General features: G+C 36.6%; 1 protein-coding gene and 1 long non-coding RNA gene across 5 annotated transcripts in view; one reads left to right on the top strand and one right to left on the bottom strand.

The window, feature by feature from the left end:
* The window catches only part of celf2 (cugbp, Elav-like family member 2), a 620,189-nt gene that overhangs the window by 377,585 nt on the left and 218,369 nt on the right, over positions 1 to 24,235 (top strand). The window lies entirely within an intron of this gene.
* LOC307004223 lies at positions 1,871 to 4,746 on the bottom strand. Its single transcript, XR_013798946.1, has 4 exons — positions 4,614 to 4,746; positions 4,249 to 4,287; positions 3,373 to 3,482; positions 1,871 to 2,239 (listed from the first exon to the last, which is right to left on the bottom strand). It is a non-coding gene; the product is annotated as an uncharacterized lncRNA (long non-coding RNA).

Here is a 24,235-nt window from a genome sequence, read left to right as displayed (position 1 = left end):
GCTTTTAAAAACTCGCACTGTACACTTCAGTCTCTTGGCTCACGGCATCTCAGGTACCAATATTTTAAAGATTCTTAAAAGATGAATGACTTATAAATTGTGTAATGAATGAGATGTTTTAATGAATTAAATAATTCAATTCAGCTACCTAGCTAACCCATCTATTTTAGTTGAGGCCTTGACCTATGACAAACGACAGATCACTGCTCATAAAATCAGCATTTAATCAAACTTTCTTTCGACTTTTTTATGTTATTCTGATATGCATTTTAATCAAGTTCTCAGAATCTCAGTGATAGTCTGGCTCATGACCGTGTGAGTATATGAAAAGAGATAGGCTACAAATAATTTGAAACGGCTCTGTTTGACGGTTCACACCGTTAGTTTTGCTTCTCACTAGACCTGAGATCAAATTAGCTTGAGAGACTGTAAACAATTCACCTTTACCCTGCCGCAGCTGCCACCATGCAGTCACATGCACATGGTCTACACGATGGCCTCTTGATAAAGTCAATTTCAAGTCAAGTCAATTGTATTAGTATTTGTATAGCGCTTTTCGCGTTACAAAGCAGCTTCACAGAAAATCATGTTAACGCTCATTCAATGTCTCCAACGCGCATTCACCAGAGTTGTATATACTATTAAGCAAAAGAGATATGCTATTTAGTATATCGCTTTACCTGACCATACTGTATGTGAGCAGATAAAGTTGGATGTACTATATGTCCAATACTACCACTGGGTGATAATATAGTTTACATTTATGCAGTACATTGTTTTCCATGAGTGTACTGTATGTATGCGGATACAATTTAGGAACCACCTACCTCTAAGTCCATATAAATCATGTAATGCACACCTAGCCATGGATTATCCCACTTATACCATGGTTACTTCCCAACACTGACAAGTTAAAGTTGTCATTGATGTTTACAGCTCAAAATTTGACTGCAAGGGATAAAATGCTATACTTTTCATTGTCTATGACTCTTTAGATCTAGTGTTCTGTCCGCTTTAAATCAGACACATAGATAAAGTTGTTTGGCGAGGGATATGTGTGTGTGTGTGCAGTCTATCAATAATGATAATTGTGTTATAAAGATTAACAATGAAATAATGATAAATGATAAGACTGGAACTACCTGTGCATTACACCGTTTACACCCACACCTTCCAGCCAATCAGAATCAAGTATTCAAGTAATGTGCAACGTCACACTCATGATATATCACAAAAGTGCAATATTGCTCGATATCCAACTTTATAAATGGAACACACTTCTAAAAATAAAAATAAATAATCCTCAACTGCTTGATTGTTTATATTGTTGCAAAATGTAAACTGTATTATCGTCCAGCTCTAAACCTATAAATGTGACTATTCAGAAGGAATATATTAAGATATTATAAGCATTGACATCTTGATTTTGTGTGAAGCTGCTTTGAAACAATGTGTAATGTGAAAAGTTCTATATTTATTTAAATATATCACTGTGGGATAAAATAGTTTACATTTTGCCACAATATAAACAATCATGTAGTTTAGCTGTATACGGTACACTGTTAATTATTTGACTGTAAATTTACAATAAATTGCAGGTTACCAGTTGCATGACTTTCACAGTAAAATATTGTAATATTTTTACAGTAAATAATTGTGAAATGGCCGCTGCATACTGTGACTTCACAGTAATTATGCTGACTCATTACTGTGATTTAGCAGTAAACAGCTGTAGAATTACTGTATTTAACTGTGAAATTACAGTTAGTGTCTCTTATTACTGTAATTTAGCAGTAGGCTGCTGTATAATTACTGTATTTACCTGTGAATGTCTATATTCTATAAAAATTATGGACCAAACAACAAAACTGATAAAAACAGTGGTTTAACTTTTATTTTGTAGAAGAAAAATACAATTTAATAACAGGAATAAACACTGGGTAACAGGAATGAACACTGGGTAACATTAATGTGTGTGCGTGCGTGCGTGCATGCATATGTTTAATATGTGATAATGGTACTTGAAAAATACAATTTAATAACAGGAATGAACACTGGGTAACAGGAATGTGTGTCAATATGTGTGTGCATGTGTCTACTATGTGATATGGTACTTCACAACGTAGGAGGTGAAAAGAGAATTAGGGAAGAAAAAGACAAAGGTGGGAAAAGAGTGTTGCATGCGTCTCGCTCCTTCCCTTGCAGCTGGCATCTGCATAGTATGGGTTCTGTCCAGTATCTACAAAAGATAAGAAAGACAAAAAGTTTAAGTTACTCATATTGTAAAACTAATCCTAAAATGTCTACAATTTAAGTCATTTCAATTGTAAAACTGTAACTCATAAATCATGTGAATAGTACTATATCAATTAATATTAAATCAACAAACTCTACTCAAGGACTCTACTCACTCCTGTTATTTTTCATGAGTAACAGGACTGAAAGTAACATGATTGTGGTTAAATGGTTAGTTCATCCAAAAATTAAGATTCTGTCAGTAATTACTCTCCCTCATGTTGTTCCAACCCCGTAAGACTTTCGTTCATCTTCGGAACACAAATGAAGATATTTTTGATTCAATCTCAGAGCTGTCTCACTCCTCCATAGGCTTATGTGTAATTGAAAGTTAGTTAGTAAAGTTGGTAAAAACATCGTTAAAATAGTCGAAGTGACCACAGTGGCTCAACCTTAAGCTTATCAAGCAACGAGAACACGTTTGTGCGCAAAAACAACAAAAATAACGACTTTATTCATTTTCTTCTGTGTGGGCCTCTGAGTGAGTTCATGTAGTGTAACAGCGCAGCGCTTCTGGGGTGTACGTCATCAGGTAGGCTCACTATTGGCCGACACTGGTCATGTGTGTGATGCATGTGATGCTGGCCAATAGTGAGCCTACCTGATGACGTACAACCCAGAAGTGCTGCGCTGTTACACTACATGAACTCACTCAGAGGCCCACACAGAAGAAAATGAATAGTCTAATAAAGTTTTTTCTTTTTTTTGCGCACAAAGCATTCTCGTTGCTTGATAAACTTAAGGTTGAGCCACTGTGGTCACTTTTTTATTATATTGGACTAGTGGACTATTATAGTTGACTATTTTAACAATGTTTTTACTAACTTTCTGTTATAACATTGCAGTATATAGGCGGGATCAGAAAGCTCTTGGATTTCTTAAAATGATCTTAATTTTTGTTGAACAAAATTCTTATGTGTTTGGAACATCATGAGGGAGTGTAATTAATGACAGAATTTTAATTTGTGGGTGAACTAACCCTTTAATAGCTTCAATAAACATCTTACTGCATAACTACATCTAGCTTAACACAGAGACAGTGTTGCGTTAGTCCGCTCTGAAGTTTAGATTGCTTACATTAGATTGACATCCGTTCAAAGTCAAGAGCTCCCTGATCAGTGTGCAGACTTGCTGGTTTATGTGTCCTCTCTGCCTCTGCCATCTCTGGGTTGATGCCCAAGAAGCACCTATAAACAAAAAGACAGAAGAAAGCTGTTAGTTTTATTCAAGTGGGATGAAAAAGGTGTCAGTCCCAGACACCACCTTTAGTGGGTCACTGCATTTACAGTACAAAGCTAAACTAAAGTTAGCTCAGTTTTAACAAGGTGACATTACTGTGATTCAGTTAAACAGCAAACATTTAAATAACAGCAACTGAAAAACATTTTTCCATCACAAACACACAGTCAAAAATAGTCTGGCAACAAAGTAGAGGTGTGTGATTTACCCAGGTCAAGCATTATGCACACAACAACGTGCACGTACTGTTTGCAGAGGATGGCGTAAGAGCATGTTTGCCTGTCCATCTCCCTATGTCTGTTTCTGCTTGTAACTGAACGTACTCTTCCTCCTAGAATTAGTTAACGTTATTACCCGTTCAGACAAAATGGCTCCTAATATCTCCAGATGTCGACCTGTTTTTAATGTAGCATAGAATAGCACAACTAACGAAGCTCCACTAATTCAGTGATAAACATTTAATTTACTATATCTTTTTCACAATAAAAGCATCCAGTTGTTTTGCAACACACTTCATTTTTCTGTTGACGAGACAGACAAATGGCTGCTCCGTTTCACACACAAAGCAGGGGAGAAAATGATGAAGTTCAGCTAACGTTACTAATTTGAGATGAATTTATGAAATTTGAACTGTATTTGAGCATTTATTTGCCCACATTCACAACACTATAGTTGATAATAACTGTCATACCCACATATAAGGCCACAGCTTACCTTATAACTTTATTTCCCGGTGGTCACCATAGAAAAATGCTGTGGGAAAAGAGAACGCTGTTAGAGAAACTAAGAAAAGCATTAAGCAAAAGTAAAAATTTCGACGATGTAACTTTAGCTAACGTGTCTCACAGTTAACCTTACTAACTTAATACGGTACAATTAACGTTAACACTACAACCAACGTCTGTTCATTCAAATTTGCGCGCTCAAACCTAGACGCGAGTCTGCTTCGGCTAAGTTACAAAAACATGACAACAGCACCTACAACAAACGCTTATTTGGTTCATACTTTTAAATAACATGCACTATCATATAAAAAAACAGCCACCAAAATGGCAAAGTTTGATATTTTAAACACTTACCGGCCGCTGAATCCATCGAGTGAGAGCACGGAGGAGATGAGAGCTCAGATGACGCAGTTGCAGCGCGAAAAAGACGGAATTCACAGTAGTTTATTGTAATAGTCCCGCCTTGCATTATTTTCACAATAAAAGTCTAAATACAGTATTATATTGTGAAATATCACAGTTAAAGCCTGTGAATTGGTAATACTGCAATTTATTGTGAAATATTACAGTTATATGTTGTGAAATCCTGGAAATATTTTACAGTGAAGTATATGTCGCTTTATGTAAGTCTGCTGTCTGTATGTGGATTAGGTTGGATATACTATACTTATATGTCTTATATTTATATAAAGAGCTGTGCGATAGTTTACATTCTGTCACGTCATAAACAATCCACAACCGAGATTTGCTGTATTGAAAATAAACAATGGGCAATGACTCCGTATAACCCTTTAATATCATGCGCTTACACACACTGTGTTGTAACAAAACCATGCGAGTTGAGTGCTAATGCTTGTGACATGTAACTAGCGTGTGTGTGTGTGTGTGTGTGTGTGTGTGTGTGTGTGTGTGTGTGTGTGTGTGTTAATTAATGTGTTGCAGAGGTTGACAGGATGTGTCCCCAACTCTCACAGCACCTGTGTCTCCTCGCCCCCTGCCCAGTACATACTAATTAGTCCTTCCAAAGCCCCACGCACAAATCTTTGCCCACCTGGTGTGCGGCAGCGAAATGCTTCCCCCCCGTCGAGTCCACAGAACTGCAGGTCCTGCGCTATAATCAACATTCCTACCTCATGGCATTTATACCAGTGTAAATACAGCATAAAGGCCTTTCCCTGCATCACAAGTGTAATTGGAGTCCCGACACGACTTGGATCAAATAAGTAGAGGGTAAAGTGGGTTAGATTGTCTCGCATAAGTAAGTCTAAAGGGGCTGCAACATAATCACTAAGAAATGTTGGATTGATTGCGTTAGTTGCTTTTTGGCTTTTTGTAGATGAAATCTGTGCATGCAAGTGCCGTCGTTTGGGAGTTTAACGGCTGAACGCTGGGGGATTTTTTTCCTCAATCATGCCGAATAGCTGATATGATCACACTCACGATGAGTTACCTTTTCAGTATGGAACACGGAGCAGAAAATGTCAGATTGTCACATTGTATCGATGAGATGCGCAAAAAGGCACAGATGCTCGTTCACACTCACACATAGAGCACCGTTGTTGTGCAGAGTTGTATGTTTTTTTGCACAAGAACGATGTGTTGGATCATGTGACCCGGGGGTCGACAAGGTGAAGATTTAGATGTGAAGATGATAAAGCCCATTAAATTAATTTGCTGGCCAAGAGCAATGTGCTCGATGCTGGAGGAAAATAACCCATAGCTTAAAGTGTCTCAGCAGAGTGCTTATGCTGGGAAAATGCCTCACAAAGCCAGATAAAGTAAAGCGGCCATATCTGTTTCATAGCTGTGACCTCATGTGTGTGCATGTGCATACATTTATAAAGGTGACTGACTGCATTAACAGGTCGTTTCACAGGTAAAATATGTCTACCGTCTGACATTTACTCTTCCTTAACAGGACAAGATGTCCTAAATATAACCTGCTGGCTGCTGCCATGATCAGTGCAGTAAACCGCTGCTAGATGAGTTGGAAATTGTCAACCTAAGAAACAACACAATTGATTTCTTGGATTGTTAACATTTTATATTAACTTTCATTAATACATCATTAACAAAGATCATATAATGCTTGAGGCGAGACACGGCAGGCAAAATCATTGGTTTTTTCACTGGTCAATTTTTTGAGATTTGGGGCTATTTGTCTTCATTTACATGTCTTCTTTCAGACTTGTGCTGAAAAAAAGTTCAAAATACACATTTAGGTCTTTATTTTACTACAGTTTGTCTGTTTGCGTGTGTAGATTTCGCCTAAATTCATTAAAAAGTTGCCGTTAAATCAACACGCTGCTCCGCGATCGCTGCCACCCTGTCATCACAAACACCGTTGGAAAGCTCTCTCCTTTACAATGCTGTCGTATCCAAATATGGTAATTTCCTGTTTATCAGCAACCAATCATGAAAGTAAAATGGGCGATTTAACTCGAAATGCTGATCTCATTGGCTGATGCCAATTTCTGACAACGTAATGCGTTCAGAATCGTCACTTGACGCGCTCTGACATTTCATACTATTTGTATTTATAAGTGTTGTCATGTTCTGGATGTTATGATCAGTGGTGGATGAAGTAATAATGAGTTTTGGATGTTAAACAGTGTGATACATGGATTTTACTTGGACCTAAAGCATATTTTGTTCTCCTGTAATTCATGGCATTTTTTTTTTGCCATAAATTTTGCCATAAAAATCTTTAAAGGCCGTTTTCTCAAAATGAGTTTTTTCTCACACTCCTAGTGACGATATTCCACTTCTGTAGCCCCTACATACACCAAACTTTACAGTCCTATGGAAATACATTTTTAAGGCTATTGGCAGTATTTTCTGATTTAGGATACCAAATGGAGATATTCATAATCCCCTCTGGTAATGTATTTTCATTGAATGTGTCAACAAAATGCAAAAATAATTTTGAACCTTGTTTTTTTTAATGAGGTTTAATTAGATATAGCCTGATTAGCATATTTAAACATAAAATTACAGAAAACTTGCAATACATTTTATTCTCCTATTCATGTGAGTAATCAACAGGTAAAGTTTCATGGTGATAACTGTAAGTTAAATTGTTTACCCTATTCACCTGTAGTGTCTCGCCTTAACCGATCATTGATTGAAACTATTCATTATTTGTAAATGTTTATAAACGTTTACCAATCGTTTAGTACTTGTATGGACAGTCATCTCAATGGCAAAAAGTGTCTCAAGTTAAAAGCGTGAATTAAAAGCTTGAATTTTACCACTGGGGAAGGCAATCCAAAAATCTGCACCTAAATGTCAAATACAACAAAGTGATCTGTATTTGTTCACCTTACTTGTCAGCCAGTCAGTCTCTTGATATCTTAGTGTGCAGTTTCTGGCCTAAATGAGCAGCAATATGGAATATATCCCATGTTAATCTTTTTCCTTTCTTTCTATGGAGCAAGAGGTAGAGAAAGAGAGGAAACAGGGGGAGGAGGAGGAGGTGCGGGTGGAAACGGAGGATTGAACACGGAGTGGGAGTCGGCAACTTTGTTTAGAGCGGAAATGATGAAAGGTTAAAGTCTGATAGATCTCGCTCCGTGTGTATTTGTGTGCGTGTTCGTGTGTTCCAGTGCTAATAACACGATTCTCTTTTGAAGAGGCACAAAGCGTTCATTCTTCCTACGAGTTCCCAGAACAGAGCCGAGCTGCCTATATCAGCTGTAAAACACAGGAGGGAGAACTTCCAACGAGAGAGAAAGAGAGACAGATATTAAAACTCCTGACTTGTCTGGATCCCCCTTTTTTACAAGTTTGCACTTTTTATTTGTTTCCTGTTTAAATAGTCATTGTATAACAGGCCATTTTAAACCAATTCCTCCTTTGAATTGTACATTTTCTTCTTTTTTCCCCATATCGCTGCATTTGTATCGGCTACATTAATATGCATGAACGCACCTTATGTCACAGATTAGCAGTGAGAATTTCACAGATCCCATCCTAATAAACATTGAATAACAGGAATACATTAACAACTGTAATTATATATAGAATTGCATCTGAACGTTTCTATACAGTCTTTCTTGATTATTGTTACGTTCTGCCCCGAGACTTGGAGATCCAAACGCTGCTTTGTTGAGGGTAATCCACAATCTTAATCCATATAACAGGCATAAGGTCAAAATCACAGGGCCAACAATCCAGATAATAACAGTCAAAGACAGAAGCAAACAAGGAAATCCAGGGAGACACGCAGGAGATCAAAATCTTGACATGGAACAGCAAAAAATAATGCACAGAAATGCAGTGTAACACATACAAGACTTCGCAAAGAGTGAGTGAAAACACAGGGCTTATATAGGCAGAGTTTAACAGGATAATAATACACAGCTGGAAGTAATCAAACATAGTGAGTCCACGCAATGTGTTATGGGAAATGTAGTTAATGATATGATCAGGGAGACAGAAAGAGTGCCCTCTGGTGGCTATCGGCACTCTGCCTGACAGGCGTGACATAAAGGCAATATCGGCAATGTCATGAAGAGGCTCTGGACTTGAAGAGACTCTGGACTTGGGACCACCGGACTAGAAAGCGCTGAGAGCACTGGACTTGCAATCACCAGAAGTGCCAATGTTGCACAGATTGTACACGAAGTCCTTAATGTGGTCCTCAAGTGGTTTCTCGACTGCCGGATCTGTATAGGGTGAAGTGTTCTGTTACGTATACTGCCCTGAGATTTGGGTTGGAGATCCAAACACAGCCTAATTGAGGGTAATCCACAATCGTAATCCATATAACAGGCATAAGGTCAAAACCACAGGGCAAACAATCCAGATAACGTTCATTAAAGTGAAGTCAATCAATTGTTGTTTCCACCTTCGTCTTCTGTTGTTTTGTCGTCGTTTTCAATCTTCTTCTTTGACTAGCTCTAGAATGCAAAGGCCCTAAATGTTGCCACCTATTAGATCCACCAGTTAGTGTGAGTCAACTCACATCCGCAGATAGTAAAAACAAAATGGAATGAAACAATTCATGACAATGCATGTCCAATTTACTGTGAAATGAAAAACCAATGGATACTTTTGGCTTAATTTTGAAGACAAACTAATTTAAATATTTTTTAATTACGCGTTAAAGGTTAAGTGTGTATTGTGTATATATATATATATATATATGTATATATATATATATATATATATATATATATATATATATATGGTGGCACCAATTAAAATAAATGATTATAATGTTTCCGAAAGGTTTCCAAAACAATGTTACCTCCCCTTCCACCCTCTATTGGCGATTAGTCAGATAAACGTATGGCTCCACGCCCAAACTGTGCTGGATTGGTTGGGATTCTCTGATAACATAAAATGCCACAAAACAGTGTTTACCCTCTTCAGGAAGTCAAGCTACAAAAGTCGCTTATACAGGTATTTGACTTTACACATGCTGCAGGGATGATATATTTTTGTAGGCCACAAACTTTTGTTGTCACAGAGCTTATTTTCTGCAATAATCCAAAAAATCCATTTGGGTTTTACTGAGGGAGCCAGGGTGATGCTAACTTCTGGGGTGGCCTACAAAACTGCATACGCACTGCATTATAACAATGTGCGGTGTGAAATGGCCTTAAAACAAATAAATACTTAATTAAATAAAAACAATACAAATATTCACTTCCCCTTTAATATATATATATATTTCTATTATTTACACTTTTGTTTTCATAATAGTTTTAGGCAAGAGAGTCGGTATCATCTGTATGTAAGTGTATGTTCTGCCAGTGTGTTCATGCCCGCGGCCCGCTGAAATCCTGTCACATGCTGTCTTCCTCGTCCTTTCCGAAGTCTGTTACACCCTTCTCCTTCCACTCGCCCCCTCTCTCCCTCTCTCTATCTCTCTGTCCTATCTCTCTGCCGCTGTGGCGGGACCGATTGTTGCTCAGTGACAAGCACAGCTTTAGCATTTCAGCAGAGAGGAATCAGGTGGAAGATTCATATACCTCTCTCTCTCTCTCTCTCTCTCTCTCTCTCTCTCTCTCTCTCTCTCTCTCTCTCTCTCTCTCTCTCTCTCTCTCTCTCTCTCTCTCTCTCTCTCTCTCTGGGATGTGACACGTTCAGTTCCTCTATACCTGACACTGATGATATTCGTTCTCCCTCTTTTTCTCAATCTCTCCATCTCGTTCTGTCTGTCTCTCTGTTTCTCAGCCCTGTCTCACATTTCCTGCCTTAATTGGAAGGGGAAAGTTTCACAGAGTCTGACGACTTGTATGACGAGTGAGAACATATAGATACACTTCGATATTTATTTTTGCCTTTTTTCCCATTAAAAGTATATATGAAGACTTCGAATGCAAAAGCCTCTAAGTGCCATCTAAAGTTTCCTTCTAAAATTAGCATTTTTATCAAGCTCGTATATTTAAGTTCAGTAATTTCACTTTAATCACAATTATAACTGAGATAACTGAACATAAACATACAAGCTTGATAAAAATGATCATTCTAGAAGAAAATTTCAGATGGCATTTAGAGGCTTTTGCATATGAAGTCTTCATATATTTAAAATATAAAATAAGCCAAAATGACTTGGGGAGCAAAATTGTGCGAACATAAGATTTGATTTTAGAGAATGTCTTGTATTAACTTTATTTTTCCAACCTCATTGGTTAACATTTAAGTTTACGCTATAATTGTTATCATTATTAGCTACTCGAACTATTGTATTAATAAGCAAGTACATACATGCATGCCTTTTTTTCTGTTAACACTTAATTTTTTGCATGTACACTGTTGCATGTACACAGAAAATACATAATTTTTACATTACACGTTTTCAATAAACAAATACTGCTGATGTAGTGTTTAATTCAAAAACATTTAGACACATACACATGCTGTACATACAGTAGGCCTATAAGCTGTACATATTATTGCAGTTACCCTGAGGCTGGGTGTTGGGTTTATTCTCAAAGGCCGGATCAAACGAAGTTTGCCTTAAGGCAGGGCCAGAGTTGTTCTCTCGTTTTCACTGGTCAGCAATATTCCTGTCACATCAAACAAAGCAAAGCAAAGATTACGGAGAGTGAGACCTTTAATTAAATGTTTATTTGATTATAACTAGTTACCTGATTAATAGCACACACAACATTGTTATTAATAACCTCCTAAGGTTTGTTACCGCCACTGTAATACGCCAATGTTCAACGTGACTGTCTGCATGCAATTCATCTGCAAACAGGTATAACATATGTTTATAGCCAAAAACAATCCAGAATGCATTGCAATGAACTTGCCATTTTCACCAATTTTAAAAAGGGACTATTCCATGCTATTCCATGGATTTTAATTTGAAAGTATTAAGAATGTTCTTAGTTTAGGAATATGCGAACATCAAATGCAACACAGGCTCATTGGGAAAACATACTAGTGGCAACATTTTTGCAAAATATGTAACAATATGTACATTTCACTGCAGTTTCCAACAGAAAGGACCACTAGAGGCAGTAAAACAGCCGGAAATTTTAATCGTTTTCACACACAATGATTACAGGGGCAGATTATGTATCTCAAAACACTTTTTACTATAGTATGTGATTTGTAAACGAATATATTTTGGTGTTTGCATCATGGGGCTCAGTAGCTCAGCTGGTACAGAAGTGTACTTGTGATGCGGAGAGCTCGGCTACGAATCCCATGAAACACGAGTCATGATACAAGAGCTCGAAGACAAGAGTTTCCGTTTTTGTGTCACATTTGCTTTTGTTAACACTATCGTATAGGTTTAGGCTTTAGTCTAGGTGTACGCTATTTTAAAATGGAGGATTAAGCTGCTGGCGAAACTCATCAGACATTTCAATTCAGAACTGCGGTGAAATGTACAAAATAAAACGTAATTTTCACGTTCATCTGTTCCGGAAAGCGTATTTTGCGTTTTGCAAAAATGTTCCCACAGACACGTTTTTCTAATAAGCCTAGGCTGTCAAATACCATTGGACACAACCGAGAGTTGAGTCTTTTCAAATGATTCTCTTACATAAACGAAAAGTCTTTTCGTTTATATGCTGCCTTAAAGCAGGGCTATGCAGTTTCGGGAATTTATTCGCTGTATTCTCGCTTTTTGCTCGCAGGTTTCTCTATAGAGCTCCCCCTACAGCTTCGGAATAGATATTTGACAACACTGTTGAAATACACGTCTTCTTCATTCGGGTTCGAACAGCGTGAGGGAGCGCAATAATGACAGGATTTTTCCGCTCACATGCGATAGGGGGGTGCGTTTCGACCACCATTCAACCCGAAAAAAGTAATATAACCATTCCAATGACTGCGAAGCTGTTCAGTCAAGGTAAAAAAAACCTGCATAGTTCACCTTTAAGGGATGTTCAGGACAGTGATTTGCCTCAACAAACCAGAATATATTAATTTTCAGTTGAAGCTAGTGATTTGATTTAATGTGAGGGACGGAGACTGTCGATGTGACAAAGTTGAGGCGAGTTCAACTGTAAATGCACAGCGACTACCATCTGTAGTTGAGACATGTGATCCGTCACATGATACACTTGAATGATGCCTTCTAGCAAACCACAGTACAGCATCCTCCAGTGCAGACACTTTAAGATAATAGCTCACTATTGAGAGCCATTGTGCCATTTTGAATTTCTGATATTTGGCATTATTGCATGAATGAAAATTAGTTCTCATTCTGTCTCTCTTTCTCTTTCTCTTTGTCTCTCGTCCCACATCACACAGAATGATTAATGGGGAGGTGTGTCAGAGGCATTTGATTAATGTCTAGCGTCTTCCTCCACATTGCGAGAGAGACTCGGGTAGGTTATGGCGGGGTGTGTACAGATAAGGATTATGGCTTGTTTCAAATCTGATGTCTCATTTTTGAGCAAAGATATTTGATAATATATCAGCCTTATATTAAGACTAGATTAAACCCTGAGATGTTTATCAGTAGATATTCTTTCACGATATTCTTTCTCAAGTATAACAAATAATTAGTCTCTCTTTGTGTAATTAACTTTCTGTTACTGTTATATTTACATTTTTATTTTAATGGACAATTCAGTGTCTCATTAGTAGCCACAGGGATTTGTAAATTGTAGTTGGATAAACACTGTTCAATACAATCGTTAGTTGCATTGCTCAAATCTTATCTGTCGAGCAGTGTTGTATACAATTTGTATCTGTGATTGTGTGTTCCAGATTTTGCGTGGTGTGGGTTTTTAGTGAGTCTTTAACACAATCTCACGGCAATCCGTTACTATTTTACAATTTGGCAAATTGTTGGCTAATTTGTATGAATTTGTACAATCTCACTTGTGCATTTTTGTACGATCTGCCTACGCCCCAGTGACGGGTGTGTTTAGGGGTTGGGTTAGGAACTTAATGCTTAATTGTGTCTATAATCATGTTTTCGTACAATTCACGTCATATGAATTTATAGGAAATCGCCATGGCGTAACATATGTACGTTTTCCTGCAAGATCAGGTTGGTGTTCTGCATATTCCTATACATCTATATGCCAGTAGGTGGTGAGATTTTCTTTATGGCTGATGATTTGTTTAGGAACGAAACTGGTTTAGTAGTTTAGTTTAGTTTAGTTTAGTTTAGTTTAGTTTAGTTTAGTTTAGTTTAGTTTAGTTTAGTTTAGTTTAGTGATTTAATAAATTGTTCATTCAACCAATGTAATTGTAAGTTTCAGTATCTATAATAATTAGCTAATTTCATATTGATTGCAGCTATAGACTATGGAAGCTATGGAGTGTAAAATAAAAAAGGTAATTGCGACTTTATATCATGCAATTCTTACTTTTTTTCTCACAATTACGAGTTTACATCTCGCAATTCTAACTTTTTTTCTCACAATTGCGAGTTTACATCTCGCAATTCTGACTTTTTATCTCAGAATTGCATGATATAAAGTCGCAATTGCAGGTTATAAAGTCAGAATTGCGTGATATAAAGTCACAATTGTGTGTTAAGTCAGAATTGCGTGATATAAAGTCGCAATTGCGTGTTATACAGTCAGTATTATGAGATATAAACTTGCAATTGCGAGAAATATGCTTGAAATTCTGACTTTTTTTCTCACAATTGCATGTTTATATCGCAAAATTGTGACTTTATTATACGCAATTGGGAGATATAAAGTCAGAATTGCATGATATAAAGTCGCAATTGCGTGTTATAAAGTCAGAAATAAACTATTATGAGGTAAAAAAAAGTCTATCTTTTTTTCCTTAGAATTGGACTTTTCAACTCGCAAGTTTTTTATCTCAATTCTGAAAAAAAATGTCAGAATTGCGAGATATAAACTTGCAATTATGTGTTATAAAGTCAGAATTGCATTATATTAAGTCGCTATTGCGAGAAAAAAGGTCAGAATTCTGACTATAACACACAATTGTGACTTTATTTCACGCAATTCTGACTATATCTGGCAATTCTGACTTTATAACACGCAATTCTGACTTTATATCTCGCAATTCTGACTTTATAACGCGTAATTGCTAATTTTTTTCATGCAACTCTGACTTTATATCTCGCAATTCTGACTTTATAACGCGTAATTGCTAATTTTTTTCATGCAACTCTGACTTTATATCTCGCAATTCTGAGAAATAAAGTCAGAATTGTAAGATGTAAACTCGCAATTTTTAAATAAACAGTCGCAATTATTTTATTTATGTTTTATTCTGTGCCGGAAACAAGCTTCCATGATAGATAGACAGACAGACAGACAGACAGACAGAATGATTTAATGAGAGGTCAGATGAAGAGTTTGCGGGATGAATGACTGGAATTCCTGGAAAGGTTCCGGCATTGTCTCACCTCACTACAGCTGTCAGCGGTTGTTACGGTAACAGTAGGCCATTGAACCAGAGTTAACTAGAACTGAAGGAGCCCTGGTGTGTATGTGTGTCGGATGTAATGCAAGTGCATCACCTTTTATACTATTGAATTTCACCACGTTTAACCCACCCATGATTGCATTTTAATGTGATTAACATCTATTATCCTGATGGTGTAAACCTTTAGTCAGGTCTCTATCTCTCCACATTTTTCTCGTCTCTGTATCTCCCAGCGAGCGCTCGGAAGCAGCGGTGGGCTGTGTAACGAACTGTAGGCTGAATTGATTGAAAAATTGATTTCCTATTTTCATCCAGTTGAGAAGCAGCTTTAATTTATTTAAAAACGGCATGTAATTACACCTGCGTTCGGAGGACGTGTGTGTGTGTTTGTGTGTGTGTGTGTGTGTGTGTGTGTGTGTGTGTGTGTGTGTGTGTGTGTGTGTGTGTGTGTGTGTGTGTGTGTGTGTGTGTGTGTGTGTGTGTGTGTGTGTGTGTGTGTGTGGACTGACCACAAACATGCTATTGTATTTTTCAATTGCTCGCTTATTCAAGAGTCGACATCACATAGCCACATATAAAAAGCCATTAATGGAAGGAACTGTCTGTCCTGTGACATGACTCATACTGAACCGGTATTTCACTTTTTGTGTAGTATCATTCCCAAATGGACACTGTATTCCGAGCACATGCACAATCTCACATTCAAAATAATGTTATATATATAAGAATAACTGTGTCATACTCTAGTATATTAATGTTATCTACTAACCAATTGCCAATACATACTAAGCATTAACACATGACAATAAATAAACACTTATTTTAACATAACTAAGAATATTATTTTATATAATGAATATATAGGCATATAATTCACAATTGATTTCAATAATATTGTTCTCTAGATCGATTTTTATTTTTTATTTTTAAATGAGGCTTTGTTACAGATACATTGATTCTGGGGTTTAGGGTTAGCCCTATTGCATGATAGTCTGACTGACCTCTAATATTTAGATATCACCACTTTTCATTTTTGGGATTTACAGTTTGAGTCAACATACATAAACATGATTATTTATCTGTATAATGTGCTTCTCCTTTTGGTTAGTAGCAAACAATCTCAAATATTAGCCTATTAACCATCATTACTTGGCATTCTGACTTAATACTTCACAGTTTGAAACTTCAATATCCAGGCCAGCAACGGTTGGATGTATTTCCTGATTTAGGCCTATTTTCCAGTATAAACAACTGCGTTCCAAAGTGTAAGAAGTCAATTTATATTGTGCATGGTATTGACTTGTCATTGACCCGTGTTAAGACCTCTCATTAAGCTGTAATTAAGCTTTTATTGACAAACTCTACGAGATTAAAGTACCACTGTGCTCTGTTGGTGATTGCAGTCATGTGAACAAACAACACCCTGATTGGCCAAACACACAGTTACACAAGTGTGTGTGTGTGTGTTTAGATAGGCCTGTCCGCACCGATCAATGGAGTTTTCTTAACTCGCACACGCTGCCATAATAACCCTAATTAAAATACGACATCTTTTACATGTAACATTCGCACAAATACTTCTCCAGCCATGCCCCAAACGAGCTGTTTTCCATTTTTAACTTTAGCTTTAATCTCAAACATTAAACTGTCAAGGATTTAGGGTAATTATACATGCTAATTTCCTTTGCTCAGTTCTGCTCTGCACGCCGCGGACCCTCTTTAGACAGTGCCGCCTGCCTCAAATATTAACTCAAATCTTCCCTGCACTCCTCTAATTGGTGAATATTACCATTGTAAATGCTGTAATACTCTTTTCACACATTTTAATATTTATTAAATTAGTTAAACTCCTTGTTAGAAGAGAAACAGGCGCTGTTTTGTTCATGTCGATTTATTATGCGATTATTTGACTGGTAGGTTTAAGTAAATTACTTCTTGTGAGTGCTGTGTTTCAAGGTTAAACATAAATAGTGTGTGTGTGTGTGTGTGTGTGTGTGTGTGTGTGTGTGTGTGTGTGTGTGTGTGTGTGTGTGTGTGTGTGTGTGTGTGTGTGTGTGTGTGTGTGTGTGTGTGTGTGTGTGTGTGTGTGTGTGTGTGTGGTTTAAAAAGACACACTAATAATAATCAATTTCATATCATTTCACAGGTTTTAAACATGATTTATTAATCAGTGCTTTGAAAGTCAATACTGAGTGCTCTAAAAGTCAAATCCTGCATGCAAATCACCAAGAGTTTGATTGATGAGAATTAGCATTTATGGATTAAAATAGTTTGCTATCAGAGTCATATTACCGTCACATAGCGATCACGAAAAAATCACACATTATCAAAACAAATGTATACATTTTAAATTCAATTATCAGTGTAAATATTTTAGTGGAACGTTAACCTAAAGAAAATTATTTAATACAAATAAATTCGTAGTGGTCTCAGAATTTTGGACCTCACTGTATGTCAACGGCATACACACAGTATATTAATCTCTGAACTGACCAATGTGCAAGCTGCAACCTCTGACCTTTGAGTTTGCGCGTGTGTGTGCGTGTGTGTGTGCGCGCGCGTGTGTGTGTGTGTTGCGCGTTCGCAAGTGTGTGTGTGTTGCGCATTCGCAAGTGTGTGTGTGTGTATGTGTGTGTGTGTGTGTGCGCGTGTATTGCATGCTCACGGGTCCCAAGCGCCTCGTTCAATATTGATTCAAAGACGATTGGTTCAGCTAATGACTATTTACCAAGAGATATTAGTGTCCCTCTTCTCGGCCTACAGCTCTTGCTTCCCCTCTCTGCCTTTTTTCACTTCCATTTGGAGGTGTGCAATTTTTGAGAGTGTAATTAAATATGTGTGCAGATGGGACCTAGAGAGGGAAAGAGAGACAGAGAGAAAAAGAGAGCAAGGTGTGTTTAATAAGCAGAGAGTGTCTCTGGTTTTGTAGTTGGGATCCAGTTCACAATATGTACAGTACACTAATCCAGCTTTTATTACTGAAGAAACAAATAAACAAATATGACAAGATTGAAAATAAAGAACGACAATGAATAAACCAAAGAAAATGCATTAACTTCTGATATTAAATGTTTAATTTAATATCAGAATTCATTTGGATTTTTTTACGTATATAAAACAAATTATGAATGAAATAAACTACACATATTTTTTAAACAAATTATTAAAATAAAATAATTATTTGTAAGTATAAAGGATGATTTAATTAAGTTATAAATTATTGTTTATAAATAATAATTTAATAAAGTAAAATAGTTTAAATTAATATATTATTACTTGTAGATAAATAAATAAAATAAGTTGTACTCTATGTATGTATGTATATATATATATATATATATATATATATATATATATATACACAGAGATCTGATCTCACCATATAAAACAAATAATATATTATTATACAAATAATTGTAATAAATAAAATTAATGAATTTCACACATACATGGCAGAATACATTTATCCCAACTTCTTTAAATATTATTTTAATTTTTTTTTTTTTTTTTAAGTGTAGTTGTGCAAAGTCAATTGTTTTATTTGTAATAACACAATGAAATATTTCAAATTGTGCAAACACAATTGTTAGCCAAACTATCATTCCAATAAATTATAAACACAAAAATGGCAAAAACAAGAGTCAATCAACAAAATATTAATAACTGAATATGCCATTATATAAGACACACACACACACCGTATATACAGTACAATATTTTCCTCATATTTTGATGGTTTCCTAATATTTTGACACAAAAAAAACGAAAATCCCCTGTTGGCCGCTGTATAAACGTGCCAACGAGTGTGTTTATATGTGTGTGTCTATAGCACAGAAGCTGTCACAACAACTAGCCTACATGTGAAATGGATTTGAACTCCGGATCCCCCCAGTAAATGTCTGTACATCCTCATGAATATGTTGCATGCTGATGATGCCATGTCCTACTGACCCCTGCCACATTACACCCCTAGGGAAAATATAGTGTGTGCGCGTGTGTGTACGAGGTCGGTGACTCCCTTTAAGTCTGTCTGCATTGAGCCGTGGGCCCAGCGGCAAAGAACCATATACCTTATTGAAACACAAATACGCTCTCACATTTCATTTCTCCTTGTTCTGCAGCAATGGATATTTGTTGAGTGTCTGGGTTTGTGTTTGTAAGAGTGAGGGGAAGTAGACTGCATAATGATTGATATATGTGGAGTAAGAGAGTCATACACTATTGATGAGAGTGTTTATTGCATCCCTAAGCGTAAGTTTTATGGATTCACTGTTGTTTGTGGATGCAGGGGTCTTGCGCATGTTGGAGACTGGGTTGGTTGCCTCGTGTTGGAGTGTGTCAGATGAAATTGATCATTTCTAAGTGTTTGTGAATGTTGTTTGAATACATTTGTTGGAATCCACCTGACAACCTAATTTCCCAGAATTCCACTTGGTGTTGCACCAGTGCCTCCTCACTTTTTCAGTAGCGTTGGTTCTGAAATGTTTCTCTATTTATTTTTCCTATAGAGATTTGTAACGCCCACTGTCTCAAATATGCGACAAACCGTTTGACTCAATCAACCAGCCGAGATAGCGTCTGCATTCCCCCAATGCTTATTCGCTACGGACCTAGGAACCTTCGACAAGCACTTGTTTCTAGTGGGACCGGAAAGTGACGGACTTATTTCCTGTTTACACACCAGATTACTCCGGTCGCGAAGTTATGGATATTTTACTGTGTTTTTTGTTATCTTATTATTGACCATTATGCCCGCTGTTGCAAATTTGCGACATACCAAATTGACCCCAAATTGACCCCAAATTGACCATTATGCCCGCTGTTGCAAATTTGCGACATAACAAAATTTCTATTTATTTGTTGTGCAAAAGTGAAATTGATAATCTCAACATTATTTACCATCTACTTAAAGGCGAAAACACACATACATTTTTTTTTTATATACAGCTATATAAATTCAGGCGTTAAGGGGTTAAGTTATAAGCCATGAACCAAGTCATTCCGAGCACAAACTTTGATTTGAATGAGTCTAATAAAGTTTTTTTTTTTACAAAAGATAAAGTTACAAGACTGTTCCTAACAGCTATATTGAGGGAAAGAAATACAATAACACCAGTTGCCCACTTGGTAAACCCAAAATGAATTATACTTCATGTTTAAACACTATCTACATAAGAACCAGTTGCAAATTCCCAACGGACTGGCTGAGATAAAGCAATTGCATTGGGTACATTAGCGCTGAGCGGCCGCTGGTGGTCTGCAGCTCCGAAAATATCTAAACAAATTGTCAAATATGCGCTGTTTACATAAATGGTGAATATTTGAGGTCTAAATAACTACATTCTCTCCTAAAAAAAAAATCTTAAAATTATTTTCTAAAACACAACAAAAGCAATATTTGAAATATTATGCTGTTTGTTCATCAACCATGACATGGCTGGGAAAGTCTCATGGCTTGAAAAGTCTCTCAGCCAATCAGAATCGAGAACCAGAACGAACTGTTGTACTGTATGTATATGCGAAACTCCACTTTTGAAGGCCATTTCCAAACTCCTACTTGGAAAAGTGACGGCAAAGTTCTGACATGAAATCGTGCAGATTTTCACATCTCGGGGTTTACATGTACACACACACACACACACACACACACACACACACACAAATGTCATACAAACATGTTTGCAGGGAAATACAAATATAGTAGTTTTTACTACATAAGTATAAAAATATCTTCATGTTCGGAAGTCAGATATATCAAATACAGTTGGAATATTGTGTATTCAACTTTGTCTGTAAAGCCGTGTTAGTGCACCGCTTTCAGAAAGCTACACTATTGATCAAACTGATATTTTTATCTCTCTCTTCTCTCTTGACGAGACCTGTCTTTGGGTGGGATTGGATTGACTTTTTCCGAGTGCTAGATATTGTCGACATTGCTGGGAGAAAAAAACAACAAACAACCAAATTACAGATGTGCACGTTTTTCACTGCCGAGCTCATAAAGTGCATCACTCGCAGCAGAAATCATTACTTTTTCATAAATGGGATGTAATTTGTCTTATAGTAGCTCCGAGGCCTTAACAGTGCAGGTCATGTGACCACTGAGGGAGCAGCTGATTGGTCGATAGTGGTTATTGAATGAGGACGTATAGATCTGTATTGAATAGAGGGTGGCGATTTGTCACTGTCTCTATGCACCGGAGAATATAAAGTTATAAATATCACACACTCACACACAGGGCTGATATTTTTTCCTTCTGTCTCAATGTGTCTTCATTGAAAGAGATTCATCGCTTGCATTTGAGAAATCAACGATACAGTTCTTCTCTAGCTGGTTCTGGATGGTTTATTCTACATTTCTAAGCTGTTTGTGCAGTATAGTCCTCATTTTCTTGCTTTGTTGCAGTAAGTTATAAATGATTAATTGTGTTGGATTACTTTCAATTGTTGAATATGATATCCAGTAATTATTATAGTATTACATTGTAATAAGCACTGTTAATTAATTAGATCAGTTTTCAATCAAACTACATGATATGATAATTAGTATTTGGATGCATTGGAATCTGTTTTATACGTCAACATTTTCTTATGATTTCGTAACTTGCATGATTATCATTGCAAAATAATTAATACCAGTTATTATAATTAGTCACACTAACATTACAATGATCAAATGTAGTAATAATTAATTAATAATTAATGTTATTATTCAAAAAAAGTAATCATAGTATAAGTAATCACAATAATACATAGAGGTCGACCGATTCATCGGTTTTGCCGATTAATCGGCACCGATTGTTGACTGGTGGAACTATCGTTATCGGCAAAAATATATACCGATAGTTTTTCCTGGTTGCGTCCATTGCTGGAGCGGCTGAGAAGCGCGCGCTGTCATTCATTACACAGTTTCAGAGCTGAGAAGTTGTCTGCTGGCATGATGCAGTACAAGAGCGGCCTCTAGAGGTGTAATAAAAACTCGTGCCTCGTGTTGTTTATTTCGACACGTGATGCTGCGTGCTGCACTGAGAGCACATGCTGCGTGGAGAGCGCTGACATCAGACGCGCGTTTAAAGCACCGACAGCTCAAATGTATGTATACAGTACATTGTCATATCATTATAAAGTGATAAATTTGTTGACTAAATGCTGCATTAGTAGAGAAAGAACAGCACAACAGTGTTTGTTTGCCTTCGAGGCTGAGAGGACGCTAACATTAGTAGTAGGCCTACCTCAAGCGGTTAAAACACTGACAAACATAAACATAAGTCCGACCCGAATGTTTAATGTCACAATTGTTACCTCTATATTTGCATTAGTTCATATCCAGCTGGTCACTTTTATGCATTTAATATGCAGAGAAGTTGCATATTTAAAGCTAGAGACGTAAGCAAACTGATATGTTCATACAGCCGACAGAAACATAAACGAATCAGAAAAGCATTCGATTTCGGTTATTTATTTTTTTCATCTTCACTTTAATACAAATTTTGTTACTTTTTTATTAATTAAGTTGGCTTGAAAAGAACAGTTAAATAGTTAAATTTTGAATGTAACTGGTTTTATTTGTTATTTAGAGTATTACTTTTTGTTTCAGTTTGAATGAATGTCTTTTATTGACTTAAATATTTATTCACATTTATATATTTATTTAATTTAGCATGTTTTCATGGTTCAATACAGTTTTTTTTATTTTTATAATAAAGTTCAGCACTGTTTTACTTGGAGTGTTATGTTTGTTTTTATCCAGTATCAATTTTAAAAACTATCGGTTCATTAATCGGTTATCGGCAAGTATGGCCCAACCTAGCTATCGTTATCGGTAAAATCCACTATCGGTCGACCTCTAATAATACATATACATTGACTGCCCTTATTGTAATCCTTAAAGGTACAGTACACTGTGTAGTTTAAGTATTTTATTAGCTAAAATCATACATATGTCCTCATTGGTGTAAAATGACCTCTGCCAATGATCTGACTTATCCTCGTAAGCAGAGATTATCTTATATTTTATTTACATTGGACAGGTAAGTCCAAGGAGGGTTCCATGTCGTTCCACCATTTTAAAAAACTATAATAGCAGAGAGGGAAAAAAGCACTAGCCTACCTCAACACGCTTTCACAGCACGTTTTCGTGATTCTTGATAAAGTACATAACGGCTACCGTAGTTGCAACACGCATTTAAAAAAGTGAGGCGCTAGAGAGCACTATTCATTTGAATGCAAAATAAAATTTCACCACTAGATGGGAGAAATTCCTACACAGTGTACCTTTGATGTTCTTGGACACTGAGTCTGAAATTCTCGTAAGAAATTTTCGCTCGTTAAAAAATAAATAAGACCTCACATTGGCCCTCATTTATCAATCTTGCGTCGAAACGGGCGTATATGTTGGCGTAATATTATGCTTACACTCCTCTCACCGCCTGATTTATGAAGCTGTGCATACCTTTGAAATTCAGGTGTACGCAATACCTGCCCTTGATAAATGCCGCGGCTGAAAACGATCGTCATTAGATTAACACGCCCCTATATATTCACGTCTCCGCCTCCCCCACTCCCTCATTTTACGCCATGGACACACGGAAGACGGCAAAGAGAAGAAACTTCTCCGGTGGAAATCCAGTTTAAATCGCTGGTTGGTTGAGCAAATTACCTATCACAATGCATTATTTTACAGCACGTGTTTTGAAACTATTAGCGTTGAATTTCGCATGACATCACATGTAATGGGGTGTACAAGTGATGTTGATGTGAATAATTGCATGACAATTTGTAATATTCTTCTTATTAGTATTATGATTTTGATTATTAATGACGCTTATTGTTATTTAGAAGAAGAATGTCTTTGTTATTATTATTATTTGTATTATTATTATTATTTAAAAGAAGAAGAATGTAATTTTAATTATTTTGTCAGTCTGAATTATTTTTTGGTCATTGAAAGCATTTCATTACTGAACCCAGTCCGTGCGCACCTGCCGGGCTTAACTCACAAAAATAAACACTGAAGTTTATAATTTCTATGTTTTTTTTTTTTTTACAATGGGTCATAATATATCATATTTTTAGTTTGTCAGTGCGTTTTGTGGTGTTAGAAAATGTTTTTCTGTGCATTTCAGCACTAACTCAAAACGTGC

Source organism: Phoxinus phoxinus (assembly GCF_949152265.1).
Source record: "Phoxinus phoxinus genome assembly, chromosome: 9".
Taxonomy (NCBI): domain Eukaryota; kingdom Metazoa; phylum Chordata; class Actinopteri; order Cypriniformes; family Leuciscidae; genus Phoxinus; species Phoxinus phoxinus.
The sequence above is the reverse complement of the archived record's forward strand: the minus strand, read 5'-3'. Positions and strand labels throughout refer to the sequence as shown.